Genomic DNA, 25847 nt, shown 5'->3' with positions numbered 1-25847 from the left:
AGATGCATTAGTGAGTCCAAATCCTGACTGCATATCAGAAGAAAGATGAATACTTGTCTTGGTCCATTTTGTGTTGCTATAAAGAAAAACCTGAGGCTGGGTAATTTATAAAGAAAAAAGATTTATTTGGCTCATGATTCTGATGGCTGGAGAGTTCAAGATCGGGCATGTGCATGTGATGTTTAGGCTACTTCCGCCCACAGTGGAAGGGGAACGGGAGCTGGTGTGTACTGAGATCACATGGCAAGAGAGGAAGCAAGAGAGAGAGGGAGGAGATGCCAGGCTTTTTTTTAACAACTAGCTCTTGAGGGCACCGAATAGAGTGAAAACTCACTTACCCCACATGGAGAGCATTAATCTATTCATGAGAGATCTGCCCCCATGACCCAAACACCTCCCACTAGGCCCCACCTCCAACATGGGGGATCAAATTTCAACATGAGGTTTGGAGGAGACCAACATCCCAACCACAGAAGCCACTTTCTAGGATCACTTTGGAGATTCTGAATCAGTAAGTTTTGGCAGAATGTTAAAATCTACGTATTCAAAAAGTTCCTCAGGATTACAGCAGTAACAAAGTAAGAAGTATCACACCTACCCACTATAGTCAACTATAAAACTGGACAAAAATATATGAAGTAACTGTTTTCATGTATTTTACAACATACAGAGAATGAGAAAAACAAAAAAACCGAGTTCCACGTTCACCTTGGCTTTCTGTCTGGGGACACTTATAAATTAGTACAGGAAAATCAAGCCAGTCACAGGTCTTATCAAGGGGAGTATCAATTAAGTGAGATAACCTACAGAAAGCAGTCAACACAGTGACTAACTTATACTAAGATTTTAATTGTAGTTATTATTAGAAATCATCTGCAAAATAATGATATTCCTAGGAAAGATATTGCCAACTTGCAGATTTCAGGAAAATTATTATTAAGGAGAAAGAAATAACAGCTAAATTTTTCTAACTATAGAGATATAATTCATCTTTAAATTACAATGTTGCCTTTTATTTAAGGTACCTTTTATTCCTAAGTTCAAATAGAATTTAAATTTGCAGAGACAATTAGAATGTGTGGTGTGAACACCAGAGAGCAGATAACTGCAAATAGATGGACCCTCAGAAATCTGCATAAGGGTTTCCTTAAATTATTGATCAAATATTAATTTGCACAATTACAAAGTTAGACTCTGTGAGAGCTAGCAGACAACAGCTACCAAAGCATTGGGAACAGAATGGACATTTTGAAGGTGCACAGGACTGGGAGATGCTGAAGTTCTGACCAGCCAGAGTGTAAAGAATGCTCTAAAAACTCTGTTTGGGTCTGTTAAGACCCAAAAAAGACCAGACCTTAGTTGTAGGATTACTCTAGACCTCTCTAACAGAGCCTGAAGCCAAGCCTCAACAGGTCAAGCTGTTTTACCACTAAGAGCTTTCCAACAGTACAAAATGCAACTTTCTTTATAGAAATGGGCAGGGGGGGGGCATATTTTCAATGATGTAATATCCACAGTGTCTAACACATAATAAAAATTATTAGACATGCATAAAAGCAAGAAAGTGTGATTCATAACTAAGAGAAATCCCAGCAATATAAATAGACCCAGAGGTAACACAGTTAATTACTGGAATTAGCAGAAAATTATTTTAAAACAGCTATTATAAATATATTCAGTAATTTAATGGAAAAGGTGGATATATGAGTAATCAGATAAGGACTCTATGGAAAGGAACAGAAACTGTTTATAAAGAACCAAATGGAAATTTTAGAATTAGTATAATATCCAAAAATAAAAATTCAATGGATAAGCTTGACAACACATTGGAGACTGCAGAAGAGATGATAAGCACACTTAGGTGATTAGAAACTCTCCAAACTTAAACACTAAAAGAAAAATACTGGAGGGAAAATGAACAGGGCCTCAGTGACCTAGTAAATAATATCAAATGGGCTAACATGTGTGTAATTGGAGTACCAGAATAAAAGGAGAGAGAGAGATTCAGGCAGATTAGAAAGACACTGGGGTAGAAAAAAAATGTATTACAAGAAATAATGACCAAATATATTTCAAATTTGATATCAACCCACAGATACAAGAAGCTTCAAAAGATCCCAAGAAGAGTAGGTAAAAAGGAAACCCTAAGCATATTATAGTGATATTACTGAACATTAAATATAATGAGAAAATCTTAAAAATATCCAGATACAAAAGACATATTACAGTCAGGACAACAATGATAAGAATGGAAGGTGATTTCTCTTCAGAAATAGTGCAAGGCAAAAGACAATGAGATAGCATCTTTTAACTGCCAAAAGAGAAATAGGTATCAACCTAGAATTCTATATCCAGCTAAAATTACCTTTCAAAAGTGACAGAAAAAGATAGTTTTAGATAAACATTAGCTGGGAGAATTTATCAACAACAGACTTGCTCTACAAAAGTTATTAAAGGAATTTCTTCAGGCTGAAGTGAAATGATATCAGAACTCAATTCTATGTAAAAAAGTGAAAAGTCCTAAAAATAATAAATATGTGAGCCAACAAAAATATTTTTGCCTGTTTTTAAAATTTCCTTATTTAGATAGTTGATGTTTAAGGTAAAAATATTAACAATGTATTTTATAATTTATAACTGTATTAGTCCATTTTCACTCTGCTATAAAGAACTACCTGAGACTGGGTAATTTATGAAGAAAAGAGGTTTAATTGACTCATTTCCACAGGCTTAACAGGAAGCATGTCTGGGAGGCCTCAGGAAACTTACAGTCATGGCAGAAGGTGAAGGGAAACCAAAGACTTTCTTCACATGGTAGCAGAAGAGAAAGAGGAAGGGGGGAAGGGCCACACACTTTTAAACCATCAGATCTCATGAGAACTCACTCACTCTCACAAGAACAGCAAGGGGGAAATCTTCCGCCATGATCCAACCACCTCCCACCAGGCCCCTCCTCCAATTTGACATGAGATTTGGGTGGGGACACAAATTCAAACTAGATCAATAACATACATAACAGAAAGTATGATTACAATAGGAGAAAATTGAAGTATACATTTTTTAATTCTGTATATTGGAAGTGGCATAATGGGAATTCAAGGTAGATTCTGATAAATTAGGGATGCACGTTGTAATCCAGAACAACAATTTTAAAAATAAATCAAATATCTATAGCTTATAAACCAATAGTAGAGATAAAATGCAATACTGAAAATAATCCAAAAGCAGGCAGAAAAGGAGAGGAAAAAAAGGGGCAAACAATAGATGGAACAAATAGAAAACAAATAGCAAGATGATAAACTTAAATCTAATTACATTAATAATTGCATTATATCTAAATGGATTAATCACTGTAATTAAAAGGCAGAGATTATTAGACTAGATGAAAAGACCCAAATGCATACTGTTTAAAAGAGATGAAGTTTTAAACAGAAAGATACATATTGGTTAAAAGTAAGAGGATAGAAAGAATGTATTATGCAAACACTAATCAGGAGGAAGCTGGAGTGGCTATATAGGTATCAGACAAAGCATACTTCAAGACAAGACAGAGATAAATAGGGACATTTCATAATGATAAAAGGGTTCAATTCAAGAAAAAAATCCTAAATGTGTATACACCTAATAATAAAGTTCCAAAATACTTGAAGCAAAAAGTGTCAGAAGTAAAAAACAATGAGACAAATCCACAGTTAGAGTTGGAGATTTTAACACTCAGTAATTGACCCCAAAAAAGTAGATAAGAAATCAACAAATACAGATTTTGATAATACTATAAAAACCTCCACAGGTGAATCAAATGCTGCCCATTCTTGGACTCATGTTTGAAAACTACTGATTCACTTCATCTCTAACTTTCAGCAGAATGATAGCAAAATTATACAATCAGACAAGTCACTAGTTTATTTTTTTAATTAGGAGGACAAATCCAGAACCTCTGTAAGTATTATATCTGATATCTAACCTGGAAATTCTTACTTCTTTATCATCTGAAGCCACACGATTCTGTTGAAATCCATTCTCTTCCCTGTGGGGTTATATAGAATAGGCTTTTAGAATTGAAGAGGTTTTAAACATCACATAGTTCAAATACTCCATTTTACAGAGGAGATTCTACTGATTCTTTGTGGCCCAGTTCAATTGCCACATCCACATTTAAAGATGAGAAAACAGTGCCTCAGAAAGGATAAGTAGCTTGACCAAGATCACACAGCCAGTAAATTATAGCCCCTGGATTCTAACCTACATGGTCTAATTCTAAAGCCGCTATCCTCATAAGAGACTTTGCGAATGCTTACTGAATTAGGGTAACAATGGAAAGAAATCAAGATACCATAAGTTCCTAAGATGTGACTGCTTTGATATAGGTGGTTATGGATGGAGCCATTAGACCCCAGATCTTCTGAGCCCTGACAGCTTCCACGTCAACACACTGTCTGGGAGAAGGCAAACTAAAATAAAAAATGAAATTTTCAGTCTAATATATTTCAACCTAATCTCTAATTTTGCAGTCTAATCTCTTGCAACTGAAGTTGTGAATCAGCTAAATCCATCCTGAATAATGAGAAATGTGCTTCCTAATGATCTATTTTAATCCAATTGTACCTAAAATCTAACCAGTGACTTGGAATGACCGACGGAATTATTCTTGCCAAACAATAACATTCATTGTGGCTTTTCAACGGCAATCAAATACAATTTATGACTGAATGGTCTGAACTGCATTTAGATACAATGGTTTTATTGTTCTCAAATTGCTGCCTTCACCTTGATGTCAAATCTCCATTTCCAACCTCAAATATCCCAGCAAAACTCACAGCTTTCCAGGCATTTTCAGCTATTAAATACTCATCCCAGTATAGTCCAACATTGTGATCTCTTCTCCAAATTGATATTTAATTTTTCCACTTACTAAGAGGTAGTGAGGCATCAGCCCAAGAGGACAGTTACATCGTCTTCTCAATTCTCTTCCTCCTCAACCTTAGGGTTGGAGTGGAGGATCTAGTCTGTTCTGGGGACACCTCACATTCCTCTTCCATCTAGATCTCTAGCCCATTCCATGTGCTGAAGTCAGGAAGAAGGATGGAAGAGATAGCAGATATTATCTCATATAATTGGCTGACTTCTGGGAGTGGTCTTCCTCTGGCTTGGTTTGGGGTCATCTTCTGTGCAGTGCTCCCCCATGTGTAAATAGTGTCCATGGTTTTCTTGGGACAGTTCCCAATACTGAGAAGGACCCCTTCAGAGAGGGTGGACAGTCACACCTTTCTTTGGTCCCTGCCACTGTTCAGTGCCCCCAAACCTTCTCTCTGGAAGGAGGCAGGGCTAACTCTTGTTAATCACCTGAATGTTTTATGATTCGTGCCTCCTTTTTAATCCCCATGGTTCTTCTTTTGAGTTCTTGAGACCAATGCAGATTCTCTGTGCCCTCCAAGGGATTCAGGGAATTGGCATTTGAAAGGTATCCCCATCTTCTTCCAGTCTCTTTCTACTATTTATCCCAGCAAGCTTTGTGCCTTTGAAGATTAAAGGGAAACCAAAATGGGCAATGGTCACTAGGTCATGGGGACCTCCAAACTTCAAAGACAGTAGCTGACCTTCTCAAGAGCTTTCTCCTCATACCAACTCCTCTCCACCAGAAAGCACTAGAGCAGACTCTGCAAGCACCGAGCCAGGGCTGGGATGACAGTCACCACTCCTTATAGGCACATCCAATCCTTACCAGTAATACTCTTGGTATTTCCCTCATGCGGCTTGTAGGCAAAGGAGGTCAGCACCCCCACAGGAAAGGAAGAGGAAATCTCTTTACTACAGATACTGCACTCCAGCTGACCAACTCCCTGTCCCCGCTTCACTTACCCACCCAGTGATTTTCTCCTACATATATGTGGGGTGGAATGATTGTGAAGGTAGCACAAAAAGACATGGTCCCTTTCTTTTTTTTGAGATGGAGTCTCATTCTGTCACCCAGGCTGGAGTGCAATGGCGCAATCTCGACTCACTGCAACCTCCGCCTCCAAGGCTCAAGTGATTCTCCTCCGTCAGCCTCCTGAGTAGCTGGGATTACAGGCATGTGCCACTGAATCCAGCCAATTTTTGTATTTTTAGTAGTGACAGGGTTTCACCATGCTGCCCAGGCCGGTCTTGAACTCCTGACCTCAGGTGATCCACCTGCCTCGGCCTCCCAAAGTGCTGGGATTACAGGCATGAGCCACCATGCCCCACCAGCATGGTTACCTTTTAAGAAGCCCCAAGGAGCTATCCAGACACCTTTACCATTGGATCCTGTTATGAACTGAATGGTGTCTCCTCAAAATTCACATGTTGAAGTCCGAACCCCCAGTACCTCAGAATGTAACTGTATTCGGAGATTGGGCCTTTACAGAGGTAATTAAGGTTAAATGAGGCCATTGAGTGGGCCCTAATTCTATGTGACTGGTGCCCTTATAAGAAGGGGTGATAAGGACATAGACACACAGAGAGGGAAGACCACGTAAAGACAGTGAGAATGTGCCTGTCTGCAAGCCAAGGACATTGGCCACACAAAAAACTAACCCTGCTGGCATCTTGATCTTGAACTTCTAGCCTCCATAACTGAGAGGAAATAAATGTCTGTTGTATAAGCCACCCAGTCTGTGGTACTTTGTTAAGGAGCTGGAGCAGACTAATACAGATCCCTTTAGAAGATGAAGACAATTAATGCATACCTGTTCTCGGGTTTGGGTTCTAGCTCTCAGACCACAAGAAAAATCCCACTTAACACCCTGTTGCATCCATCAGGTATAAAAAAAAAAAGTATATGTCAATACTGGAGAATGCGAGAAGGAAGATGGAGCCAATAGCACAAATGTAATGGGCAGAAAAAGGAATAAGGAACTGTGAAAAAAGAGTGGGCAGAGTTTTAGAACATTACAACAGTGAGACAATGGAAACATGATTGCAAATGAACCACATACTTACAACAGAGCCAAAGGGCACTAGGTGAGACCACTGGTGGAGAACCAGGCTATGTCAGAACACGGCAGTCCAGGTAATTTCTGGAGTGGATGAATAGGGCCTGAGTTAGGAAGGCAAATGTGTAAATCTACATGAAATATCAGAGTCACAGAAAGCAGGGCAAAATGTCACCTAATGAAACAGAAATTATACAAAATCAGCCACATTTTTTTGGGTCATGACCTGGTCCCTGTCAAAACTGGACCTATGAGTAAAGACAGAGGAGGCAGCCTGCCATGTGGAAGGATTTGAGGGACTCCCTGCCTTCTGGGTCTGAAGTTAGTCTGATCAGAAAGCTCTCTCCTGTCAACCTGTCTCAGACTGAAAACTTCATCCTATAAAATGTTATATGTGAATAAGTGAATTTTAACTGGGTTTAAGAAATTATGTAACCTTGCAGGGATGAAGCAGAAAGGGTAAGGTGGGCATAGTCCTTGAAGTCAGAGACACTTTATTCCAATTCTGACTCTACTTGCTGTGTGCTGTTAGGCAACTGGGAAACGCAGTATTCTCATCCGTAAAATAGAGATGGCTTATATGTGTAACTGCGGCTCAAATGCAAGCGCAGCTGTATCTTCTTAAACAAGGGCTGGTTACCATAGAAGGTTGGTACATGTTAGTTCCCTGGTCCCTTTCTACTATCAAGGTGGTGAGATCAGGACTTTTAAAGGACCAGGACAATGGCTAGCTAGATTTTGAAGATGAGGCAAAAGGAGAAAAAGCAACCAAGAGAGGTGGAGACCTGGCAGGAGGAGGGATACTGGGGGGTCTGGGAGAGGGCCACCAAAATCAATGTTACAAGTGTTGTGTGTTTCACGATCTTGCTTAGAAAAAGGGTTTGTTGGCAGCAGACTGTCTCTTCTCTAATCCTTAGCTGAGCGCTGCTAATCATCAGATTGGAGATGGATCTGAGGAGAAGAAAGCTGTTTCTGCTGATCAGTCTGGCTAGACAGGCAGGCCTTCGTGCTCAGCATGCCATGGGAAGACCACCCCCAAATCTGCACCTTGCTCTTAGAGTATGCCCTTCCCAAATAAAGAAAAGCTGCTCTCCTGCCAGTCACAGAAAAAAATAGCTGCCCTTCTCAACTAGAAATTCCTCCAAGTCCATTTGTCCTGACCTTGATCAAAGTTTCACTGCTGTGGATTGGGATATTGTGTACAGTGTCTGATAGAAAGAATTTACTCTACAGAGAAAAATTCTCAGGATAGCCACCCCTAGGACACTGATTATAAAGTCCTCATGTGACAGAGCCGGCAATTCCCGCATCCAGATGTCAAAAGCTGGCTAATTAAGATTAAGACATAGTTGCTTGAGCAAGTCCAGTCAATCTAATTCCGGTATAGTTCTTTTCCCATTGTTCATTTCTACAGAAATGTCTTTGTCTCTGTAGAGCAGCCGTAAGTAGCAGAAATAACCAGAATTTCACAATACCGTTTCTCAAGCAAGAGTGAAGAATAGCTTATTTATTTGAAAAGAGAAGGGGACATTTTTAGAGAGGAATTAAAATGTCTTGTCTTCAAGCTATCATTTTTAAGCAAAAATATAGGCTACAACTTCAAATTGTACAAAAGGTAAAGCTGAATATTGCAATTGACCAACTGACAATGAAGAAGAATGAAAGCTCATGGCTGAATCTCATTCACAACATTTCACCAGCCCACTTGGGTAATTCGCGCCATCTTGACTCAAAAGGAAAAGTTTCCCCACCGAGTCCATCATAAATGCTGCTGCTGACATTTCCATTTCCCCCTTTGCTTGGCTATAGACTAAGGCCCAGAAAACAGTGCTTCCACAATCTGCAAATTAAGATGATTTTTCGGCATCCATAAACTTCAAACTGAAGAGGCTATTCAAAAAGCTGTGGTAAAGGAGGCAGTAACTGTTTTATCTTTTTCCATAAAACTCTAATGCATTGGAGGGAAAATAAAGAAACCCCAGGTATAAACACTGCTATTGTAAGTTCAGTACACAACCTCTGTGATCTATCTATGACAAAGTTAACGCTGTTGCATATGATAGTGATAAAATTCTAAACAGAACTCATGAGAGGAACGAAAACGATTCAAAAAAGGGATTTTTTAATGGGATTTATTAGCAAGACCATCCTTGGGAATTATAGTGACATACATATAAGAGTTTTGCAAAGGCAAATTGCACTATGTTGGGCATTATTCTACCTTAATTTAAAGGTAAAAGGCAAAAAACCAAAGGTCATCAGCCCAAGAGTATATTAATTTATATCTAATGTAGGGTTTTTTCCACACATGAAGAAGTCCAAAGGGGAAAAAATTATAGCTCCCACAAGAAACTTTCAGCAATAATCTTACATAATTTACAACATAAAAGGACATTTCTGTGTCCAGGAATTGTGGCTCATCAGCATTGTAAAAATGGATCTGTGCAACACATTTGATGCAAAAGTCATATTAAAATTTTCAGCCAACTGGCTTCTTTCACACAGCCTCTTTCTTCTATTGAAAGTCACACTCACAACAGGTAATATTTATGGGCACTCTAGTGGAAAGACAAATACATGAACTTTGGGTGCAGGAGGTCAAACTGAAAGGACAAGCTCAGTTCTTCTGAGCCTCAAGAAGCACTGCTCAGTTACCTGACAAGGCCCATGCCAGCTGGGTTCTATATCTATCCTAGCACAGGCTCAGGAAAGCCCTGAACAATTTTATTATCTCATGCCTTCCAAAGGGAGAAAGAGCCTGCTTTCCTATTTCATGATAATTGGATGAAGAAATGTGGGTGGGAACACAATTCATTTCAGAGTTTGATGAATTATTTACCAATTAAGGAGATGAACACAGGAAGGGGAGGGCTACATAACTTTGATATGAATGTTCTTTTATTATATTATTTATACACATGAAATTGTTGCTTTTATTAACTAAGAGGTTAATCACTTGAATGGGATGCTTTGCATCCCTTCCAATCCCATACACAGGCAAATTGGCTAATTTTATGTTAGGAAAATAACCTGGCAATTTTTCTAGTACTTATCTGTGTGGTGCAGTTTAATAACATTTTATAATATGAAAAATGAATAAACTAGCCAGGCTGCTGGTGTTGCAAAGCCACCCGTTTTAGTGGTGAGGGAAAAGGGAAGCGTACACAGGATTCTGGTAAAAAATGGATTTCAAGAACATTACCTTTTTCTGCTTTTCAGGTGGCAACATGAAAGTCTATGTTATGTGGAATCAAAGCACAGACGGCAGGGTTTGAAAATGTGATTGGAGACCCAGCCTTGCCACTCAGTGTGTATTTTGGGCAAGTCATGTGCCTCCTAAGTCTTATCTTCATTTGTGAAATAAGGATTCATTCATTCATTCATTCATTCATCCATTCATTCAAACATATTATGAAAACATTCTACATATTTTCATTTCACAGGATACCAGGATTGTCATGATGACAAGATTGATGAGACTCTTGTCCCCTTGAAGATTTCATTCTAGTGAAAATAACAATGCACACATAAAAAATGAATTAAGTGAATTAAATGAATTTGCACGTTGTGGTAAGTACTCTCAAAGAAATGAATAGGAACAATTGGAAAATAACAGTGAGACCTACCCTTTTTATTGTAATAAACACACTGACATGAGATCTACCCTCTTAACAAATTTTAAGCATACAGTACAGTGTCACTGACCATAGGTACAGTGTTGTACAGCAGATCTCTAGAGCTTATTCATCTTGCTTAGCTGAGACTAAGAGATAGAAAGGAATAAGCAATTTGTAGGCCAACAGAAGGGAATTCCACAGGGAACAGCAACAGCAAAGCCCCTCATGCCTGAAAGACTTGATTTGTTCTAGCAACTGAGAGATGGTTAGTGTTGTCAGGGCCAGACAGGTAAGAGATGAAGCTGGAGAGATAGGAGAATCCAGATCACACAGGACCTTGTAGGCCACAGTAAGAAATTTATTCTAAGTTTCAATGTGGAGCCATTAAGGGTATAAACAAGATCTTATTCATATTTTTTGAAGATCTTTCTGGTTATTATGCAGAGTCAGTTGAAAAGACACAAGAGAGATGGAGAGAACACTGGGGGCTACTGTAGTAATCTAAATGATGGGTAGTGGTGGCATTGACTAGAATGTTGACAATGAAGATGGAGGCGGGCGGAGAGAGACAAGTTATGTTCTGGAGGTAGAATCATCAAGGCTTTGTGATGAAAAGATTATGTCTCATTAGATTTCCCATGAAATGAGAGAGAAGTTTATGATGACAGTGACTGAAGTAACGGAGACCAGGCTGGTGCTACAGGTGACACAAGACTGGAAAAAATCCAGGTTTAGGAAATATTCACAAGTTCACCCCAGGCCTGATTTTGAAGCATCTTTTGAGACATCCAAGTGGATGTGTCAAGGAGGGCAGTTAGACAGGTAAGTGTGAGCCCAGATAAGAAGTATGAGTTAGGAATGTAAATTTGGGAGTTGTCAGATTAGCAAGAATATATTAGTAATGTGCTCCTTACACACCTTTCAAGAGTTTTTGTTTTGTTTTGTTTTGTTTTTTTAACCTTGCAAGCTGCCCATCTCACTGAGAGAAGTTAAGTTATGCTACAGTAACAAAAACCGGAAAACACCAGTAGCTGGAAACAATAGAGGTTGATTTCTTGTTCATGCTACCTGCCTGCCTAGGGCTCTGCTCTAAATCTCTGCTATCATCACTATGTCCAAGGCTGACAGAGCTGCCAAGTTTAGAGAATTGTCAGCCATAGTACCTGTGATGTAACTTAGTGGGACACAGGGTGCCCAGATATCTGGTTAAACATTATTCTGGGTGTGTCTGTGAGGGCATTTCCTGAAGAGATTAGCATTTGAATCTGTAGACTGAGTAAAGCCGATTGCCCTCCACAATGTGGGTGGGCTTCATGAAATCCATTGAAGACCCGAATAGAACAAAGTCCGAGTAAAGGAACATTTGCGCGCTTGCTGGCTCATTATTTTTGAGTTGGAACGTCAGTCTTCTGCCACCTTTGGCCTCTGGCTCAGACTGGAATTTACACTGTCAGCTCTCCTGATTCTCAGGCCTTCAGACTCAGACCAGAACTAAACCATCAGCTTTTCTGGGCCTCCAACTTGCCAGCAGCAGATCTTGGGACTTGTCAGCCTCTTTAGCTGCATGAGCCAATTCCTTATAATAAACCACTTTATGTTATATGTGTATTTTATATACAAAACACTATATGTGTGGGGGGGAGGGCTAGGGAGAGAGACAGAAAGATGCTTCTGTTTCCCTGGAGAATGCAGACTAATACAAATTTAGGTACCAAGAATGATTCTAGAGGAACAGAGTTTTAAGGATGAGTTTTCTAAATTTGTTATAGAGTTTCTGGAATTGGCTCTCTAATTCAATTAGATCTAAAGATACTAGTAACTCTATTTCAAGTAGTAAAGAGTGCAATGATAGGCCATAGAGTGATCAGGTAATAGGGACACAAAATATCATCATTGGATACTCCTAATTAACCATTTATAAGAATAAGGAGTTGGGTGACTGTGTATATGATACTTTTGAACATTTTTGGAAAACTAATTAGTATTATTATTAAATAGGCTGATTGCTCCTAATATTGCTGAACAAAGTGGTGAAAGACAAAGATGAGTTCAGGGACTTGAATTTCCAGCTCAAGCATAAATAATCTGAAGAGATCTATGTGTGCTCTGAAGGAGACCCTTATCTCCTGTAGCCACAGGGCTGAGATTGCTGAAAATCAAATGCAGAATCTCATCCTGTGGCTGGCTGAATCACAATACAAATGTAACTCACATCTTAACAGGGTATCTATTGTTAGAGTAAGACCATTGATAAGGAAAGAATGAGGTTCTGTAAGTAGGAATGGGGACATGTGAGAAGACCCTGATGAAGGTGGGGATATTGAGCCCTTAAATTGTGATGAGTCTTTTTTGCCAGTGAAAGAGGCTTTCCCACCACCAGTGGAAGGGACCTCCTCATCCCCAGTAGGAGCACCCTCACTGGTAGGGGGATAGTGGCTTCTCCAATCTCATCTGAGGGGAGTAACCCCTCATTGCCCAAGGAAACTATAATGGCCTCCTCTGACGCAGTTGCCATGGAAGACAATACTGATTATCCTCAGGACCCACCTCTACTACCTGTCCTTGATTCTTGACCTATAAATAGACTCAAGTCACAAAAGGCCCCTGCAGGTGAGGTAAAAACTGTGACCCATGAGGAGATGTGCTATACTCCAGAACTACTTGAGTTTTCTAATTTATACAACCAGAAATCTGGGTTAATATGTGGAAATGGATATTAAAGGTGTGGGATAATGGTGGAAGGAATGTTAAATTAGATCAGTCTGAATTTATTGACAAGAGTCCACCAAGCAGAGATTCTGCATTTAATGTTGCAGCTCAGGGAGTTAGATGGGCCTCCAATAAGACATCTTTCACCACTATTGTGAGAAGTAAATTTGTGACAGGAAACATAGCATCCTTGTTGAGTTCTGCAATCACTTCTCTGTAGGTCAAAACTGATAATATGGACTGCAGACAGAGTTGGGAAATCTAAATGCAATGGGATGGGGTGGCAAAGGCCAAGTGGCAGCACTCAATTGCCAGAGGCAAAGCGGGTGTGGTAACTGTAATAGTAGAGTCAAAGCAGCAATCAGAATAGTCTGACTTACTCAGATCTATGGTGTTAGCTAATTAATGACAGTGTTCCTAAATGTGAAATAGATAGATGCCCACTAAATTCTTACTTGATCTGTATAAGCAGAAAAGTTTTAGATCAAGTGAACAAACATCTAACTCAAATCACAGTAAAAAGAGAGTCATAGCCCCCCAATCAACTACCAGACTTGAGCCAGTTTATAGACCCAGAACCCTTTGACTAAATGGAAGGTTGAATCCCCTCAAGGAAAGACCCAAGTACACTACCAAAAATGTGTACTGTTAATCTTTCTCCCAGCAGGATTCTGTAAGTAGGAATGGGGACATTCCTATTGCCTTTTACTAGGGTAACTGTACATTGGGAAAATAAAAGAAATAATCAGGCCTTTCAGGGACTACTGAACACTGTTTCTGAACTGATACTGATTCCAGAAAATTCAAAATGTCACTGTGGCTCTCTAGTTAGAACAGGAGCTTATGGAGGTCAGGTGATAAATGGAGTTTTAGCTCAGATCCATCCCACAGTGGATCCAGTGAGTCCCTAAACCAATCCTGTGGCCTTTCCTCAGTTTCAGAATGCATAATTGGAGCAGATCTACTCAGCAGGTGGCAAAATCCCCACACTGACTCCATGACTTGTAAAGTGGGGGCTGTTGTGATGGGAAATGCCAAGTGGAAGCCACTGGAACTACCTCTACATAGAAAAATAGTAAACCAAATGCAATTCAAATGCAGTATCCCTTATGCAAAATGCTTGGGATCAGAAGAGTTTTTTACTTGGGATTTGTTTTTAATTTTGGAATATTTGCATTATACATACTGGTTCAGCATCCCAAATTTGAAAATCTAAAATTTAAAATGCTCCAATGAGCATTTCCTTGGAGCATCAAGTCAGTTTAAGGTTTAGATTTTGGAGCATTTTGGATTTCGGATTTGAGATACTCAACCTGCACTGCATTCCTGGAAGAATTACAGAGATTAGTGCACCATCAAGGGCTTGAAAGATCAGAGGTGATGTGATCATTAATTTTATGTGTCAACTTGAGTGAGACATGAGGTGTCCAGATATTTCATTAAACATTATTCTGGGTGTGTCTGTGAGAGCATTTCCAGAAGAGATTAGCATTTGAGTTGGTAGACTGAATAAAGTTGATTGCCCTTCCCAATGTGGGTGGGCAGGAGCCAATACACTGGGGTCCTGTGTAGACCAAAAGGCAGAGGAATGGAGAATTCATTCTGCATGACTGATTGAGCAGAGACCTGGATATTCTCTTGCCTTTGGACTAGGACTTCACCATTGACATTCCCAGTTCTCAGGCCTTTAGACTTGAACTGGAATATAAACCATTGGCTCTCTGGTTTTCAGGCATTTGGACTCTGACAGGAACTACACCATCAGCTTTTCTGGGTCCCCTGTGTGCAGATGGCAGATTATGGCATTTATCGGCCCTCGTAATTGTATGAGCCGATACCTTGTAATAAACATGTATATAGATATACAGATGTAGATGTAGTTATATAGATAGAGACATCATATTGGCTCTGTTTCTCTGGAGAACCCAGACAGGTAGTGATTCCCACCACATCCCCATTCAACTCACCTATCTGGCCTATGCTGAAGACAGATGTGTCTTGGAGAATGACAGTGGATTACTGCAAGCTTAACCAGGTGTTAACTTCAAGTGCAGCTGCTGCACCAGATGTGGTGTCATTGCTTGAGCAAATTAACACATCCCCTGGTACTTGGTATGCAGCCATTGATCTGGCAAATGCCTTCTTCTCCATACCTGTTTATAAGGCCCACCAGTAGCAGTTTGCTTTCAGCTGACAAGGCCAGCAATATACCTTGTCCTATCTCAGGAGTATATCAACACTCTACCCTATGTCATAATTTAGCTCACAAGGATCATGATTGCCTTTACTTTCCACAAGATGTCACACCAGTCTATTACATTGATGACAATATGCTGATTGGACCTAGTGAACAAAAAGTAGCAACTACTCTAGACTTATTGGTAAGACATTTGCATGTTCAGATGGTGGGAAAAAATATGACAAAAATTCAGGGGACTTCCACCTCAGTGCAATTCGTATGAGTTCAATGGTGCGCAGTATGTCAAGATATCCCTTCTAAAGTGAAGGATAAGTTGTTGCAGTTGACCTCCCCTACAACCAAAAAAAAAAAAGTCAAAATGCCAAGTGGGTCTCTTTGGACGTTTTGAGACAACACATTCCTCCTTTGAGTATCTTACTCCACCCCATTCATTGAATGACCCAAAACCTACCAATTTTGAATGAGGCTAAGAATAAGAGAAGGCTCAGCAAAAGGTCCAGGCTGCTGTGCAAGCTGCTCAGACACTTGAGCCATATGATCCAGCAGATCCAATGGTGTTTGAGGTGCCAGTGGTAAATGGAGATGCTGTTTGGAGCATTAGACAGGCCCCTATAGGTGAACTGTAGTTCAGGCCCTCAGGATTTTGGAACAAAACACTGCCATCCTCTGTGGATAACTACTCTCCTTTTGAGAAACGGTTCTTGATCTACTACTGGCCCTTAGTAGAAACTAAATGCTTAAACATGGGCCACCAGGTTACTAGGCAACCTGAGCTACCCATCATGCACTGAATTTCATCTAACCCACCAAGTCATAAAGTTGGACATACACAGCAGAACTCCACCATCAAACAGAAGTGGTATATACACAATCAGGCCTGAACAGGCCCTGAAGGCACAAGTAAGTGACATGAAGATGTGGTCCAAATGCCCATGGTGCCCACTCCTGCTACATTGCCTTCTCTCTCCCAGCCTGCACATACACCCTCATGGGGAGTTCCCTAGAATCAGTTGATGGAGAAAGAGAAGACTTGGCTTAGGCCTGGTTTACAGATGGCTCTGCATGATATGCAGGTCCCACCTGGAAGTGGACAGTTCCACCACTATAGCCCCTTCCTAAGATATCCCTGAAGGACAGTGGTGAAGAGAAATCCTCCTGGTGGGCAGAACTTTGAGCAATGTACCTGGCTGCATATTTTGCTTGGAAGGAGAAATCGCAAGACATGTAATTATATACTGATTCATGGGCTATAGCCAATGATTTTACTGGATGGTCAGAGACTTAAAAGGAACATGATTTGCAAGTTGGTGACAATGGCATCTGGGAAAGAGGTATGTAGATAGACCTCTCTGAATGCACAAAAAATGTAAATATATTTGTATCTCATGTGAATGCTCATCAAAAAGTGACCTCAGCAGAGGAGGATTTTAATAGTCAAGTGGATAGGATGACCCATTTTGTGGATACTAGTCAGTCTATTTTCCCAGCCATCCTATTCATGACCCAATAAGGCACGAACAAAGTGGCCATGGTGGCAGGGATGTAGGTTATCCCTGGGCTCAGCAAACATGACTTTCACTCACTAAGGCCAATCAAGCTACAGCTACTGCTGAGTGTCCAATCTGCCAACAGCAGAGACCAATACTGAGTCCACAATATAAGCACCGTTCCCTGGTGTGGTCAGACAGCTACCTGGAGGCCAGTTGATATCACTGCATCACTTCCATCATGGAAGAGCTTACATGTGTTCTTATTGGAAAAGACACTGACTCTGGATATGGGTTTTCCTTCCCTGCACACAATGCTTCCACCAAAAAGGCTTATGGAGTGCCTTATCTATCATCGTTGTATTCCATACATCATAGCTTCTGGTTGAAGAACTCACTTCACAGCAACTAATGTGCAGTGATGGGCCCAGGGCCCATGGTCATGGAATTCATGGCCTTACCTTATTCTCTACCATCCTGAAGCAGCTGGTTTAATAGAATGGTAAAATAGCCTTTTGAAGATTCAGTTATACCAGCTAGGTGGCAATACCATGCAGGGTTGGGGAAAGATTCTCCTGAAGGCTGCATGCTCTGAATCAGCATCTAATATATGGTGCTGTTTCTCCCAAAGCCAGGATTCACAGGTTCAGGAATGAAGGGGCAGAAATGGGAGTGGCACCACTCACTATTAACCTTAGTGACCCAGTAGTAAAATGCTCTGCTAGCCTAGGTGTCTTAGTTCCAAAGGAAGGAACACTTCTAAAAGGAGACAAAACACTGACTCCAGTGTGAAAATTCACACTGCCACTGGCCAATTGGAACTCTGCATGCCTTTGAATCAATAAGCAAAGAAGAAAGTGACTGTGGTGGCTGGTGTGACTGATCCTGACTAACATGGGTCAGTTGGGCAGCTACTATATAATGGAGGTAAATAAGAGTATGTCTGGAATATAGGAGATCGCTGAAGGCATCTCTTAGTATCACCATGCCCTGGGATTAAGGTCAATAGAATACGCAACAACCCAGATCCTTCAGGAATAAAGGTTTGGGTAGCTCCATCAGATGAAACACCATGACTAACCGAGGCATTTGCAGAGGGCAAAGGAATACGGAATGGGTAGTGGAAGAAGATAGTTACAAGCAGCAGCTACGACCACATAACCAGTTGCAGAAATGAGGACTGTAATTTTCATGAGTATTTCTTTTTATTTTGTTGTGAATATATATAAATATATATATGTGTGTGTGTGTGTGTATGTGTACTGAGTAAAAATCTTTGTTTTCTTTCCTCCCTTATTCCCTTATCGTGTAGCATAAGCTGTACTGATTTTATATCATAACATTTAAGTATTGTTAATTATATGTAATACTATTTCATGAATGGGATATCAAGGAGAAGGGTAAACATCTCTCAAGGATTTTACGTCTTTTTCTGGGGAAGAGGTTACTGTGTTTTCAGTTGTATGCAGGATAGTTGTATCATGTTGGGTGGAATTATAGCCTTGTTATTGTCTTTATTTGGAAATTAAGTATGGTTTAAGAAGATTCATGTGGGTGCCAAGTTGACAAGGGATGGATTGTATGTGTCGACTTGACTGGGCCTGGATGCCCAGATACGTTGTCAAACATTATTCAGGGTGTATCTGTGAGAATGTTTCTAAGTGAGATTAATGTTTGAGCTAGTAGACTGGGTAAAGCAGACTGTCCTCCCCAGTATGAGTGTGCCTCATCTAATCTGAGCCCTAGATAGATAGATAGCCCTAGATAAGAGCAAAAGTCTGAGTAAGGGAGCCTTTGCCCTCTCTCTGCCTGATTGTCCTTTTTTTTTTTTTTTTTTTGAGACAGAGTTTTGCTCTTGTTGCCCAGGCTGGAGCACAATGGCACAATCTCAGCTCACTGCAACCTCTGCCTCCTGGGTTCAAGCAATTCTCCTGCCTCATTCTCCTGAGTAGCTGGGATTACAGGCACCCGCCATCATGCCCAGCTATTTTTTTTTTTTTTTTTGGTATTATTAGTAGAGATGGGGTTTCAGTATGTTGGCCAGGCTGGTCTCAAACTCCTGATCTTAAGTGATCCACCCACCTCAGCCTCCCAAAGGGCTGAGATTACAGGTGTGAGCCACTGCGCCTGGTCCCTCATTGTCTTTAACCTGGGACATTAGTCTTCTGTCCTTGGCCTTAAACTACAACTTAGACTCCAACTTAGACTCCAACTTATGCCATTGGCTTTCCTCATCCTCAGGCTTTCAGACTCAGGCTGGAACATACATCATCATCTCTCCTGGGTCTCCAGCTTGCCAACCAGAGATCTTAGGACTTCTCAGCCTCTATAACTGTGTGAACCAATTCCTTACAATATATATGTTTCTCTGAAAAACCCAGGCTGATACAATAGCAAAGGGAAAATTGAACCTGGAAGAGTCTCATGTTGACCTTAATGCTCCAGCAAAGAAGTGACACATGTTGCTTATCTTTTCAGCTCATTGGCCAAACCTAGTCACATGATACCATCAAAAAGGGAGTCAGGAAATACACTCATATCATGTATATACTTGGAATGAGGAGAGATGAGAACATTTGGTAAACAGCACTAATAGGCACCATATTAAGGAAATGCTACCCTCTTGAAGGCAGAAGGTGCTGTGGAGCTGATGGTTCTCAGCTCTGCCAAATTTTGGGTCCCACTTTGTGTTTCCTAGTGCAGTGTGCTGATGCATTATAACAAAATCTTAAATAAGGAAAATAAAAATGGTAAGTAACAGGGTAAATTTTAGAAAAGAGTATTTTTTTAAGGTAGGTTCAAGGCCCTAGACTGAATGTGATGAGGGTGCTGTGACACACAAAGCAGATCATTAAGCATTTAGTAACCAGTGGTTATTGGGGCCTTGGCTTAACATCCTCATTTAGGAGACAGCTGCACTTGCCTGTATTGATTGAGATGGTGTGTGCTAACAAAAGCTGAAACCTTCAGATTTAATGAAGGCAAGGAGTCATCCTTGGGCAGAAAGCAACTATCGAACTGATTATGGTAGACAAACCCAAAGTTTGATTAATTCCAGGGAGCATTGTGTCCAAAAAGAAACTCACTATAGTTTATATAAATCAACACAACCAGGATCAGAGAAATCTGGTAAATTCCAGTTGACTGGTGGATAGAATGACTCAGATAGGCAGTCAGAAGGATCACAAATAATTACTGAACAAGATTCTCTCAAGCTCCTTCCTGTTACTACATTAAATGTTTAAGGAGTCCTACTTTCTCAGATCATGAGGATATTCTTAACACCTCCTCTCTAAAGCCCTTTACATTACCAGACATGTAGGCTTGGCCCCTAGAAGATTGTAGCTCTCACAAAGTCTATTCCACCTTGAGCCAGACGCTATGAAAAGCTAAAGCTCAAAGGCCACAGCCTTCACCCTCAACCCACTGTTTAACATTGCAGACCACACTCTATTTTCAATTACGTGTATTTCATTAGTTTGCTTATTGATCTTTTGCAAATAATCCAAGTTTTAACTTGAGTATGCGGGTAGGGTAGGAGGCAGGCAAGCTGTGGGTCTGTGGAAAGTAAGGGGGCCAGGAGGGCAGGTGGGTAGGGCTGATCTAGGAGGCAAAGTGCATGAGAGAATTATTAGGACTGCTGATCACTCAGCAAATGGATGCTGACTCCGGAGGATATTTGTGTATAGCACAAAGATAAAGGCCACACATAGAGGTGGGAATGAGGAGTAGCAAGAAGCTCTGATGCACTGGATGGAAGGGGTGTGAGAAAGAGAAGGGTGGAGAGATGAGATGGAGCTGAGGGCAGAGCACTTTGATGACTACCAAAAAACTTTGGTACTCACTTCTTTAGGCACAGGGAAGTCATACAACTATTTTTAGCTGGAGGGTAACTTGATAAAGTGTTGAGTTTTTGTTTTTGTTGTTGGTTTTTTTTTTTTTTTTTTTGGCTTTTTTTGTTTTTTGTTTGTTTGTTTGTTTTTTGAGACGGAGTTTCTTTTCGCTCTTGTTGCCCAGGCTGGAGTGCAATGGTGCAATCTTGGCTCACTGCAACCTCTGCCTCCCGGGTTCAACCAATTCTCCTGCCTCAGCCTCCCGAGTAGCTGGGATTACAGGTGCACACCACCATGCCCAGCTAATTTTTGTATTTTCAGTAGAGGCGAAGTTTCGGCATGTTGGCCAGGCTGGTCTTGAACTCCTGACCTCAGGTGATCCACTCGCCTCGGCCTCCCAAAGTGCTGGGATTACAGGCATGAGCCATTGCACCCGGCCAAAACTGAGGCAATGCTTGGGGTTGGCATGGACTGAAAGAAGGAGCAACCCTGGAAAGGACCTCAGTTATGAGGCTATTGTAGGGACCCACACAATCATTCTTTCAAACTGGTTTCTAATGACAGCCCCCAAACCATCAGGGACAGATGACCCTACCCACACAACATGTCCATTATTTTCTCGAGGGTGAAAACTTTTTCTTTCTCTTAGCATCATAATTGAAATGATGATAGTAACTCATTTCCTCCACACTTCTCTCCTTTGTTATAGACACTTCTAGTACTAAAAGAGTAGGAAACCAATCTTAGGCTTTTCTTATTGTTATCTGATTCCACTAGATCCTGCCTAAGAAGAGCAACTATTATTCATATCTGTTCTACATATGTCTATGTTATATACCAGACACTGCTTGTGAGGCATACAAAGAAAATTCCTGAATTGCTGCTGAAGAATGCTCAGAGGTAACTTGTGAAATAAACAAATAAGCTGTACCATTAAAAGTAACAGGAGGAACGGAGCAACGTGGGCTGCCTGGTCCCCTCCTCAGTCTAAGGCACATAACTCCGTGAAATAAGGTGGCTACACTGGAGAAAATCACATCCACACTGAGTCTAGAAAAAGGAAAAAAGGAAACACTAAAAGATTATCCTGGGTTGGCAGGGCACGGTGGCTCACACCTGTAATCCCAACATTTTGGGAGGCCAAGGCGGGCAGATCACAAGGTCAGGAGATCAAGACCAACCTGGCTAACACGGTGAAACCCCATCTCTACTAAAAATATAAAAATTTAGCTGGGTGTGGTGGCGGGCACCTGTAGTCCCAGCTACTCAGGAGGCTGAGGCAGAATGGCATGAACCCCAGAGGCAGAGCTTGCAGTGAGCCGAGATGGCGCCACTACACTCCAGCCTGCATGACAGAGCAAGACTCTGTAAAAAAAAAAAAAAAAAAAAAAAAAAAAAAAATTATCCTGGGTTAGTAGAGAAACTGAGCTTTAAGAAAAAGGAAGCTGCTACGTTGAAAGATTAAACAAGGAAAACTAAGTTCTAACGTGGACACAGAAAGGTCTTGGCAGGGAAAAGAGATGAAGAGTGAGGTGCATTGCCAAGGGGCATCTTTCTGGGTTACAAGAAGCAAAAACAAATGCAATGCCTGTTTCTTAAGCATTTGTCTTGTGCCAAGTGCTCCACGTGGCTCCTCTCATTTCATCCTCTGCACAGTACTATGAAATATGAATCTGAGTTAGCATCCCCATTCTGCAGACGAAGAAACTGAGGCTTGTCTAAGGACACACAGCTAATAAACAGTTGGTTACAGATTCCACCCAACTGTTGAGCTCCAGAGCTTATGGATTTAAGCACCACACTTACACTGTCTCCACAATCCTAATCGTAAAGTCTCAGAATCAGGTCCAGTGATCCATCTCTTGCAGCATAGCTATGTCTAAATTACATTTCCGTGTACTTCCCAAACATCTACATGGATATTCTGTAAGTACTTGTTTTTGAAAATGTCCAAAAACATCCCTTTATCTTCTACCACCCAATGCACACCTCTTCCTGCATTCTCTAGTTCAATAAAGGTATCATCTTTCTCCCAGTAAACTATCTTTAATCAGGGGATTTCTCAATATACAGGCAGTTGCTAAATCTTGTCTGGCCTTCTTTTGAGATATTTCATATGATTCTAAAGTCACTTTCTATTATAGCTGGCCTATCCTTGTCCTCTCCTCCTGCAATCCACTACCCACCTGCCTCACACTGCCAGTGTGGCTATTTTTCTTTGACACCAATGAAGGAGACCCTCAGTGATAAGTCAGTTAAGCCTGCAGACTCTGGAATCAGATAACCAGGGTTCAAATCCAGGTTTCCATATTTACCAATGATGTGACTTCAGCAGTAACGGAAATTTCCTTAGTTTCAGTTCCTAAACACATTAAATTGGGATAATGATAGTACCTATCTCATAAAGTCATTGGAAAAATTAAATGAGACACTTCCACCTCAGACACAGGAGAAAGCCCCTGTGAAATGTCATCAAGATCGTTGAAGTCAATGGCGGGGTTTCTTCCCTGATCAAAAGCCTCTGTTGACTCCATTCTGCTTACAAAGTGAAGTTCAAAGAAACGTTCATCATGATATTCAAATCCCAAAAGAAAATTGCCTTAATCTACCTTTCTAGATTTCTTCTCTTGTACCCAAGCTCCCTTCCCCAGCTATGCTATGCTCTAACCAGAGACCAGTCACAACTCAACAGCCTCCTAACTCTGCCCGTTCTCCTTCCACACCTTTGCTCAAGGTGTTCCTTGTGCCTGGAACAGCCTTCACCCATATCAGCGATCAAATCTGACCCTTGGGCCTAAACATCACCTTCTCTGTGAGGCATTTGAATATCCCTTCTTCCAAACACCTTAATGGTCTCTCATAGGGCTCTATTTTACCTGTGCCTGCATCACTAGATTGCAGGTAGCCTTATTGAATGTGCTCTATCTCCCGTGACCATTTTTTTGCAGTATTATACTGTGCTGGCTGTAAAGGAAACCTTCATTCTGCACCAGTCCATCCTCAACTCTCCTGTGCCAGGCACCTCTTACTCTGTACCCATAGTCACTCCCACCACTACACTTTTCCCTGTGAACAGCAGCATTGGGAGTGATTCTCTAACTCTCCCCTAATGCCAACTATCTTCCTTCTCAAATACACCTGGTCAACACTGCCCATGCCTTAGAAGGTGGTACAGCCAGTACTAGCATAGGATGACAAATGACTTGCACCAGCCCTAATCAAGACTAAATTATCTAACAGGGGATTTTCCCCAGCCACACCATAGGTTCTTAAGGAATGAAACTGAAATATAGCAGTTGTTCTCAAACCTGTCTGCACATTGAAATCACTCAGGAAGCTGTATTAGTTTCCTAGGCTTCCATAACAACATACTATTAACTGGATGGCTTAAAACAACAGAAATTCAGTGTCTCACCATTCTGGAGGATAGAAGTCTGAAATCAAGATGTCAGCAAGGCCTGGCTCCCTCTGAAACCTTTAGGGGAGGATCCTTCCTTGTCTGCTCCTAGCTTCTGGTGGTTTGCCAGCAATCTTGTACATTTCTTGGCTTGCAGATGCATGACTCCAATCTCTGTCTTCATCATCCCATGGCATTCTCCCATGAAGCTTTAAGGAATTCTAATGCTTCAAGGGCATGCATGACGTGGCAAAGAAGATTGAGATGGAGACTAGAAAAATAGGGGAAAGCAGGAGAAGATGGGAAGTTGGAAGCCAAAGAAAATTGCCTTCACCTACCATTCTGGACTTCTTTTCTTTTGTGTACACTCTCTTCTCCGGCTATGTTGTGCTCTAATCAGAGGCCAATCACAACTCACCAGGCCCCAACTTCACACGGCCATCTGCTTATAAGGACACCAGTCATATTGATTAAGGGCACACTCTACTCCAATATGACTTCATTTAACTTTAGCAGTTACATCTTGCAATGACCTATTTAGGAATAAGGTCACATTCTTAAGTATCAAGGTTGAGGGTGTCAACATATCTTTTTGGGGGGACCCAACACAACCCATAAATGAAGTTTTTAAAAATGCTGTCACTAATATTCCATACACAGAGACTGTAATTTAATTGGCCTAGGGTACTTCTTGGTCTTCTGAAATTTTTTAAATTCTTTAAGCAATTCTAATATGCTAACAAGTTTTAAAACCAAGTGTCAGGGGTTCATATCAAGGGGTTTTGGCATCAGGCTGCCTGGTATTGAATCATGCCTACAACACTTACAAGATGAGTGACCTTGGGAAATTTGTATAACCTCTCTGTGCCTCAGTTTCCACCATTTAAAATGGAGATAATAATATTTAATAGTACTTGCCCCATAGAGAGGTTATAGGAATTAAATTAGGTTATAAAGGACAGCATTCAGAACTATGCCTGAAATCATATTGTCCCTATTATTACTACAGTTCAGGCATATTTACACCCTACCTTTAAAAGCCTCAATGGTAATATTCAATGAAGACTGTTTAGTCTCTATTTTAGAGATGGAACAAAGAGAACACATAGATAGTCAATAATTTACTCAAAAGTCTGTGAGGAGCCCTAGAAAGAAATTCAGGTCTCCTATGTACAGATCACAGCCCAGAACCCCAGGAAGCCAGAGGTTTTCCATCCAGGTCCCAGGGGCCACCATGATGTGGGGTGAGGGTGAAGGATTAGGGTGGAACAGCTCAGTTTTATCTGCTTCACATGTTGATGCCCTAAAGGATTTTGTTTGAAAAGGGAGCAGGGCTTCCTATGGCTTAAAAAAAATTAGAAAGCACTGTGCCTGATTATGTCACCATAAACCTTCTAAACTGACAGTTTATCCTGGCTTCTGGCTTCTGCCTCCTCCCTTTTCCCCATGGAGCAGAAAAGCCCCAGAGAATTTCAGGTGGCTGAGGGCATTCCAAAAGAGGAGGTGAGTGCACATCTCCATGTTCTGTAAGAGGAGAGATGCAGACAAACTTTGTAGCATTGCAAAATGTCTGCCCTCTGCTCATTACTAAAATTTGTATAAGGGGGACCGAGAATTAAGGCCTCCCAAGGCTCCAATCAGAGTCATCTCC

The 25847-nt window shown here is 40.9% G+C and overlaps 1 long non-coding RNA gene across 2 annotated transcripts in view; it reads right to left on the bottom strand.

Moving 5' to 3' along the window:
- The window catches only part of LOC104003108 (uncharacterized), a 110311-nt gene that overhangs the window by 10058 nt on the left and 74406 nt on the right, over window positions 1-25847 (bottom strand). The window contains exon 8 of one of the 2 annotated variants that reach the window (XR_010152059.1): window positions 24215-24467. The exons of the other annotated variant lie outside the window; for it this stretch is intronic. This is a non-coding gene — a long non-coding RNA (uncharacterized LOC104003108). The remainder of the gene's footprint in view (window positions 1-24214; window positions 24468-25847) is intronic. 2 annotated transcript variants of the gene reach the window in all.

The sequence above is a fragment of the Pan troglodytes genome, chromosome 17 (assembly GCF_028858775.2).
Source record: "Pan troglodytes isolate AG18354 chromosome 17, NHGRI_mPanTro3-v2.0_pri, whole genome shotgun sequence".
Taxonomy (NCBI): domain Eukaryota; kingdom Metazoa; phylum Chordata; class Mammalia; order Primates; family Hominidae; genus Pan; species Pan troglodytes.
Note: the sequence above shows the minus strand (reverse complement) of the source record. Positions and strands in the feature narration are given on the sequence as shown.